The following is a 9,382-nucleotide window of genomic DNA, read 5'->3' as shown; positions in this document are numbered from 1 at the left end:
TGGAGGCCTACTTAATGTGGCTTTTCGGCAAGGTGATGTTCACAGAGAACCATGTCACCACTATTAGTGCGCTCTACATCCCTATGGCACTCGAGATAGTGAGTGCTCAGACGGTGGATCAGATCTGACAGAGGAGTTGGGGTTTGGCGGTCTTAGCGGCTACATACCAAGGTATGTGCAATGGTTGCCATCTTACATCGAGAAAGCCAACCCTTCTTGGATGCCCTCTATTCCTACAGCAGTGGTCGTGGGAGAGGTTCTCTATAGGGCGACCAGATGTATGTGTTAATTGGCCTATGGACGCCATGTTTGATGCTGACGGCATCGACATGCCTACTTTTGGTCTGTGTTGGACACGTCACGAGGTATGTATCGTGTTATAGTTTAATGCAACTTTTGAGTGCACCAGAGATATTTCTGTTGGGGAACGTAGTAATTTCAAAAAAAATCCTACGCACACGCAAGATCATGGTGATGCATAGCAACGAGAGGGGAGAATGTTGTCCACGTACCCTCGTAGACCGAAAGCGGAAGCGTTAACACAACACGGTTGATGTAGTCGTACGTCTTCACGATCCGACCGATCAAGTACCGAACGCACGGCACCTCCGAGTTCAGCACACGTTCAGCTCGATGACGTCCCTCGAACTCCGATCCAGCCGAGTGTCGAGGGAGAGTTTCGTCAGCATGACGGCGTGGTGACGATGATGATGTTCTACCGACGCAGGGCTTCGCCTAAGCACCGCTACGATATTATCGAGGTGTAATATGGTGGAGGGGGGCACCGCACACGGCTAAGAGATCAATGATCAATTGTTGTGTCTATGGGGTGCCCCCCTGCCCCCGTATATAAAGGAGAAAGGGGGAGGCGGCCGGCCAAGGAGGAGGGCGCACCAAAGGGGGGAGTCCTACTCCCACCGGGAGTAGGACTCCTCCTTTCCTTGTTGGAGTAGGAGAGAAGGAAAGAGGGGGAGAGGGAGAAGGAAAAGGGGGCTGCACCCCTTGTCCAATTCGGACCAGAGGGAGGGTGCGCGCCTCCTTCCTTTTGGCCTCTCTCCTCTATTCCTGTATGGCCCAATAAGGCCCAATACTTCTCCCCGGCGAATTCCCGTAACTCTCCGGTACTCCGATAAATACCCGAATCACTCAGAACCTTTCCGAAGTCCGAATATAGTCGTCCAGTATATCGATCTTTACGTCTCGGCCATTTCGAGACTCCTCGTCATGTCCTTGATCTCATCCGGGACTCCGAACTCCTTCGGTACATCAAAACACATAAACTCATAATATAACCGTCATCTAACTTTAAGCGTGCGGACCCTACGGGTTCGAGAACTATGTAGACATGACCGAGACACGTCTCCGGTCAATAACCAATAGTGGAACCTGGATGCTCATATTGGCTCCCACATATTCTACGAAGATCTTTATCGGTCAAACCGCATAACAACATACGTTGTTCCCTTTGTCATCGGTATGTTACTTGCCCGAGATTCGATCGTCGGTATCTCAATACCTAGTTCAATCTCGTTACCGGCAAGTCTCTTTACTCGTTCCGTAATACATCATCCCGCAACTAGCTCATTAGTTGCAATGCTTGCAAGGCTTATAGTGATGTGCATTACCGAGTGGGCCCAGAGATACCTCTCCGACAATCGGAGTGACAAATCCTAATCTCGAAATACGCCAACCCAACAAGTACCTTCGGAGACACCTGTAGAGCACCTTTATAATCACCCAGTTACGTTGTGACGTTTGGTAGCACACAAAGTGTTCCTCCGGTAAACGGGAGTTGCATAATCTCATAGTCATAGGAACATGTATAAGTCATGAAGAAAGCAATAGCAACATACTAAACGATCGAGTGCTAAGCTAACGGAATGGGTCAAGTCAATCACATCATTCTCCTAATGATGTGATCCCGTTAATCAAATGACAACTGATGTCTATGGCTAGGAAACATAACCATCTTTGATCAACGAGCTAGTCAAGTAGAGGCATACTAGTGACACTCTGTTTGTCTATGTATTCACACATGTATCAAGTTTCCGGTTAATGCAATTCTATCATGAATAATAAACATTTATCATGATATAAGGAAATAAATAATAACTTTATTATTGCCTGTAGGGCATATTTCCTTCAATTTCAATGCTAGCGGCTACTAACATTTGTTTTCTGCAGAGACGTTTTGCTAGTGATCAGACCAGGAAGGCATACACGACATTGAACGAGCAGTTCGATACGTACACTGGGGTCATCTGGCAGCCCTACACGGAAGCAGCCATAAATGTGAGATACCCTGGTGGTATGTCTGTGCTATGCACAAGGAACCGAGATTACTGGATGACGAAATTGAAGATCATCTTCGATGTCTTCGTCGAGGAGATGGCACAACAGAGGGTTATGAGGCAATTTGGTCTTCTGCAGTTGGAGCTACCTCCCCCTACAGAGAACCCGGTGCCAGCACACATCCACAGGTATTAACTAGTTTTTCAATGTTGCATTATCTTTCATAGTACTCAATTCGAAGCATTACGTAATTGTTGAACACACACCACAATTTTAGGACGACAAGGAAGGGCATGACCAGGACAACTGCTGACTGGCTAGTTAGACTAGAGCCGTATGTTATAGAATGGGAGACATCAAACACACATCTATGGCACGAGAATCACAATTTTGATCTTAATGAATTCAATCTCTATTTGCGGTGCTACATGACCGGAACACGGTTACGCATCGTTGAGCACTCTCACCCAAAGGAGATACCCGATCCTACTCCGTCGGATATGTACCCGAGCTATGATACTTCGGGCTCTAGGCAGTACGCGGTAAGATATATTTTCTTTAAGTAATGTTGTCACATACTTTGATGTGCATACTTAATAATCGTCATGAAAATTTGCAGGCTACACATTATACATGGGGGAGTGATCCACATCCCAAGGAGAACATACAGGCTCAGATGTCGCAACACACCCAGTGGATGAACATGTTTCCGACTCCTCCACCAGACCCCACATAGGATACACAGTATGACCAGGGAGAGTCTGAGATTCCTCCTCGTAACATTAGGGCACCCAACAAGTTGGGATGGACGCCGCCTGTAGATCCGCCTCCCCGCTAGGCCAGACGTCGTCACTGACGCTTCTATCTATCAGCAGAGACATTACCATCTATTTCTGTATGAGACTTATGTCTATTCTATGTATGAGACAACTGACTATGTACTTATGTATGAGACATATGCCCACTCTATTTTAGTACTCTGTTCTCTGAACTACAACATCATATTTAGATAGAACATAATGCTCGTACAACAAGACAGTATAAACAACTAGATAGAACTACATCTAAATTAAACGGTACGTACGACTTAACTTACAACATACAACATAAAAACTACATGAAGTCATCATCGTCATCCTCCATCGATGCATAGCTCTTGCCCTTCAAAGATGAAGAACTCTTGCCCTTCGACGATGAAGAACTCTTGCCCTTCGACGATGCAGAAATCTTGCCCTTTGACGACGATGAATTCTTGCCCTTTGACGATGCAGAACCCGAAAGCGGCGACATGAAGATATCGTCTTCATCCTCGCTGTCGGCACTCCATAAATAAGTATGTTCTGCTCCAAAGTTTAGGTACCTTCCACACTTTAGGTATCTTCCATGCAACCTCAGAAGTTCTTTCCGTATGTCCTCAAAGGTCCTGGAAGGCCACCCACACCTACTTAATGCGTGAGCCATCTCATTCAGTAGGGTGTCACTACTGATGAGTTCTTCCCACGAAACTAAAATGTTGTCAACCTTGAAATCAGCGGCTAAATGCAAAAGACATTCGGACATACCAGTGTGAAAACTACGATCAAAAGGATATCCGGACATCTTGGCGAGACTACGAGACTACGCTACAATGCTTACCAACGTTAGTGTCGAGGGTGTTTTATAGGTTGAGAACACAAAGAAAGGCGGGAACTCGGTAGCGGGAACATATGGCGAGAGATACTGGCGGGAACTAGAGAGCGGGAAAATATGGCGGGAATTACAGAGCTGGAACGAGCAAAGCAGGAAAATTTGGCGGGAACGAGCAAAGCGGGGAAATATGGCGGGAACGAGCAAAGCGGGAAAATATGGTGGGAATGAGCAAAGCGGGAAAATTTGGGGGGAAGTGGCGGCCCGTGACATAAGCGGGGATCGTACGGGGCAAAAATGGTGCATGCACCAGTCGACCCACAACTGGCCAATTAGCGCCTATCGGCCTACAGATGGCTGACTGGAGCTAGTCGGCCCACAACTGGCCAATTAGCGCCTATCGGCCTACAGATGGCTGACTGGAGCCAGTCGGCCCGTAGCTGGGCCTACTGGCCTACAGATGGCTGACTGGAGCCAGTCGGCCCACAGCTGACCGACAGGAGCTGAACTAGTGGCGGACAGGCCAATCGGCCAGCAGCAAGCCGATAGGGCCTCAGTCGGCCTACTGTGGGCCGACTAGTCCTAGTCGGCCAGTAGCGGGCTGACGGTATATTATTTTTGAAAATTATTTATCAGGCGTAATATTTGTGCAAATTAATAAAAAATAGCTTGAAGCACTGCCCATCGACGGTTGCAACATCAACATCACCGGGTGTAGCTTGCCATGTGTGCCACCCCAGCACCCCATCGCCCCATTTGATGGTTACATCAAAAGAAAATGTCGATTTCAACAAAAATCACCGTCGGTCACATCAAAAAGCACTGCAAAACCATCACCCCAACATCTATCACCCCCTTTCGCTGGTTCCAGCAAAACGAATCATTGATTCCAACTAATTTCGCCGTCGGTCACAACAACAACCCCACCCCATTCACTGGTTCTAGCAATAATTACGGCCGATCGCAGCAAAAACACCACAGGGTTCAGCATCATGCTGCCTGGTTCCAGCACCATCATATTCCCATGGTCACCGTCATCGCATCTTATTCGACGGTCGGTTGCAGCACAAAGAGGTGGCGGCCGCTTGTAGCACGCGCAACCTGTGATCTGCCAGATGCTGCTTCGCTTCGAGCATCGGCAGCGTCGTAGCGACAACATGTCCCAGGTTGTAGCTTTTTTGCGCTGTTTATGGCTCCCCCGTGCTAATATCTCTTAGCCTCAACGATAATGCTCACCGCGGAGGCGAACAAGACGACGGTGTGCTTCATGGGTGAGCACATCTGTGCAGTAGTTTCAGGGGAAGGGGTAGCTGAGAAGGAGCGGTAGGAGCAGCGACAAATCAGGGAGTAGAAGAAAAGGATAAGGAAGGGGCGGTTCCTGATGTGGTCACCTATTACAGGTAGGGTCAACAACCCATCATTTGGGATCCACATGGGGCCCATCACCATCATAGGTAGGTCCCTGGACCATGCCTGCATTCGGATGCATACAACAGGAGGATCACTCGGACGACTCTACAGCACTCGGACAACCACACGTCACTTGGCGGATGATCAATCACTCGGACATACAGGGCAAGAAGGCGTCATGGGAGCTGCAATGGTCGATGAATCCTAAGTCGTCTACTAAATAAAGTTATAACTACCGTTACTTGTAACTGCTGTAGTATATGCTCATTACACTAGTAACTACCTCATTCAATGGCATTAATTGCCCCGATGGTGTGGGAGACATGGGGCTGCAGTGCACTCTATATAAGCCGCACCCCTCTCCATAGTCGGACACGTTCAACCTTGTAATACTACCCATCAAATCAAAGCAAGCCTCAGGGCACGAGACGCAGGGCTTTTACCTCCACCGAGTGAGGGGTCAGAACTCGTTAAACACCGTGTGTTACACCTACACTGTAGCTAGGCTCTGCCCCTTATTCGTACCCCTAGTACTCATTGTCAGCATCATAACCCCGACAGTTGGCGCCCACTGTGGTGTTGGGGAACGTTGCATGGAAAACAAAAAGATTCTACGCACACACAAGATCTAACCATGGAGATGCATAGCAATGAGAGGGGAGAGTGTGTCTACATACCCTCGTAGACCGTAAGCGGAAGCGTTTAGTAACGCGGTTGTTGTAGTCGAACTTCTTCGCGATCCAACCGGTCAAGTACCGAATGTACGACACCTCTGCGTTCATCACACGTTCAGCTCTGTGACGTCCTTGCCTTCTTGATCCAGCAAGACGGGCGAAGTAGTAGATGAGTTCCGGCAGCACGACGGCGTGGTGACGGTGGTGATGCAACTGTCTCCATAGGGCTTCGCCGAGCACTAAAAAAATATGACCAAGGGCGAACTAGAGGGAGAGGGGCGCCACACACGGCTAGGGAATCATGGTGTATGTTGCCCCTCTCCCTCCTCTCATATATATAAGTGGAGGGGGAAGGGAGGCAGCCCCTAGGGCGCCCCAAGTGCCGGCGGCTGCCCTAGCCGAATCCCCCCTTCCATATTTGTGCATGGGGGGAAGGAAAGGGGGCCTGCCTGCCTTTGGGGCGCCTCCCCTTTCCTTCCCTCCCTCCTTCGGTGATTCTCCACTTCACTCTGAAATTTGGCCAGGGTGTGTCCTCTGGCGGTGGGACGTTCTTCACTCTGAAATTTCTGAAATAGTCTGAAAATTTTAGAGCAGTAGATGATTCTCCACTTCACTCTGAAATTCTTTGAACTTTTCAAATGTTTCAGACTTGTGTTTCATCAAGTAGATATACCCATACCTACTCAAATCATCTGTGAAGGTCAGAAAATAACGATACCCGCCGCGTGCTTCAGCACTCATCGGACCGCATACATCAGCATGTATTATTTCCAATAAGTCATTAGCTCGCTCCATTGTTCCGGAGAACGGAGTTTTAGTCATCTTGCCCATGAGGCATGGTTCGCAAGTATGAAATAATTCATAATCAAGTGATCCCAAAAGTGCATCCGCATGGAGTTTCTTCATGTGCTTTACACCAATATGACCTAAACAGCAGTGCCATAAGTATGTTTCACTATCATTATAAACTTTGTATCTTTTGGCATCAATATTATGAATATGTGTATCACTACGATCGAGATTCAATAAACCATTTACATTGGGTGTATGACCATAGAAGGTTTTATTCATGTAAATAGAACAACAATTATTCTCTGACTTAAATGAATAACCGTATTGCAATAAACATGATCAAATCATATTCATGCTCAACGCGAACACCAAATAACATTTATTTAGGTTCAACACTAATCCCGAAGGTAGAGGGAGTGTGCGATGGTGATCGTATCAACCTTGGAATCATTTCCAACACACATCGTCACCTCGCTCTTAACTAGTCTCTGTTTATTCTTCAACTCCTGTTTTGATTTACTAATCTTAGCAACTGAACCAGTATCAAATACACAGGGGCTACTACGAATACTAGTAAGGTACACATCAATAACATGTATATCAAATATACCTTTGTTCACTTTGCCATCCTTCTTACCCGCCAGGTATTTGGGGCAGTTCCACTTCTAGGGAGAACACTTTTATCTTGAAATTAAGTGAATGGATCATCTTATAATGCTACCGTCGTTCTAAGCAAAATAAGATGCATAAAGGATAAACATCACATGCAATCAAAATATGTGACATGATATGGCCATCATCATCTTGTGCTTTTGATCTCCATCTCCAAAGCATCGTCATGATCTCCATCCTCACCAGCTCGACACCTTGATCTCCATCGTTGCATCGGGATCGTCTCGCCAACTATTGCTTCTACAACTATTGCTAACGCATAGCGATAAAGTAAAGCAATTACATGGCGCTTGCAATCCATACCATAAAGAGACAACCCTAAGGCTCCTGCCGGTTGTCGATATTACAAAACATGATCATCTCATACATCAACATATATCACATCATATCTTGACCATATCATATCACAACATGCCCTGCAAAAACAAGTTAGACGTTTTCTACTTTGTTGTTCCAAGTTTTACGTGGCTGCTACGGGTTTCAAGCAAGAACCGTTCTTACCTACGCAAAGACCTCAACGGTGATTCATCAAGTTTGTTGTTTTAACCTTCTTTAAGGACTGGCCGTAGTCAAATTTGATTCAACTAAAGTAGGAGAATCAGACACCCGCCAGCCACCTTTATGCAAAACTAGTTGCATGTCAGTCGGTGGAACCGGTCTCATGTGCGTGCACATGTAAGGTTGGTCCGGGCCGCTTCATCCCACAATACCGCCGAATCAAACTAAGACGTTGGTGGTAAGCAGTATGACTATCACCGCCCACAACTCTTTGTGTTCTACTCGTGCATATCATCTACGCATAGACCTGACTCGGATGCCACTTTTGGGGAACGTTGCGTGAGAAACAAAAAAAATTCTATGCACACGCAAGATCTATCCATGGAGATGCATAGCAATGAGACAGGAGAGTGTGTCTATGTACCCTCGTAGACCGTAAGCGGAAGTGTTTAGTAACACGGTTGATGTAGTCGAACTTCTTCGCGATCCAACTGATCAAGTACCGAACGTACGACGCCTCCGCGTTCAGCACACGTTCAGCTCGATGACATCCTCTCCTTCTTGATCCAGTAAGACGGACGAAGTAGTAGATGAGTTCCGGCAGCACGACGGCATGGTGACGGTGGTGATGCAACTATCTCCGCAGGGCTTCGCCGAGCACTACGAAAATATGACCGAGGACGAACTAGAGGGAGAGCGGCGCCGCACACGGCTAGGGAATCGTGGTGTATGCTGCCCCTCTCCCTGCTCTCATATATATATATAGGTGGAGGGGGAAGGGAGGCAACCCCTAGGGCGCCCCAAGTGGCAGGAGGCTGCCCTAGGGCGCCTGCCCTGGCCGAATCCCCCCTTCCATATTTGTGCATGGGGGAAGGAAAGGTGTTGGCTGCCTTTGGGCGCCCCCCCTTTCCTTCCTTCCTCATTTGGTGCGTGGGCAAGGGTGGAGGAGGGCACCAGCCCCCTTGTGGGCTGGTGTGCTTCCCCCCTTTGGCCCATAAGGCCCACCACTTACCGGTGGCCTCCCGGAACCCCTTCCGGCACTCCGATGCATACCCGATACATTCCGAGACCTTTCCGGTGTCCAAATAGCATCGTCCTATATATCAATATTTACCTCTGGACCATCCGGAGCTCCTCGTCATGTCTGTGATCTCATCCGGGACTCAGAACAACATTCGTTTAGCAATTCACATAACTCATATAATACTACATCGTCAACGAATGTTAAGCGTGCGGACCCTACGGGTTCGAGAATGATGTAGACATGACCGAGACACCTCTCCGGTCAATAACCAACAACGAGACCTGGATGCCCATGTTGGTTCCTACATATTCTACGAAGATCTTTATCGGTTGAACCTTTATGACAACATACGTAATTCCCTTTCTCCGTGGGTATGTTACTTGCCCGATATTTG

Source organism: Aegilops tauschii, chromosome 7 (genome assembly GCF_002575655.3).
Source record: "Aegilops tauschii subsp. strangulata cultivar AL8/78 chromosome 7, Aet v6.0, whole genome shotgun sequence".
Lineage (NCBI taxonomy): Eukaryota > Viridiplantae > Streptophyta > Magnoliopsida > Poales > Poaceae > Aegilops > Aegilops tauschii.
Note: the sequence above shows the minus strand (reverse complement) of the source record.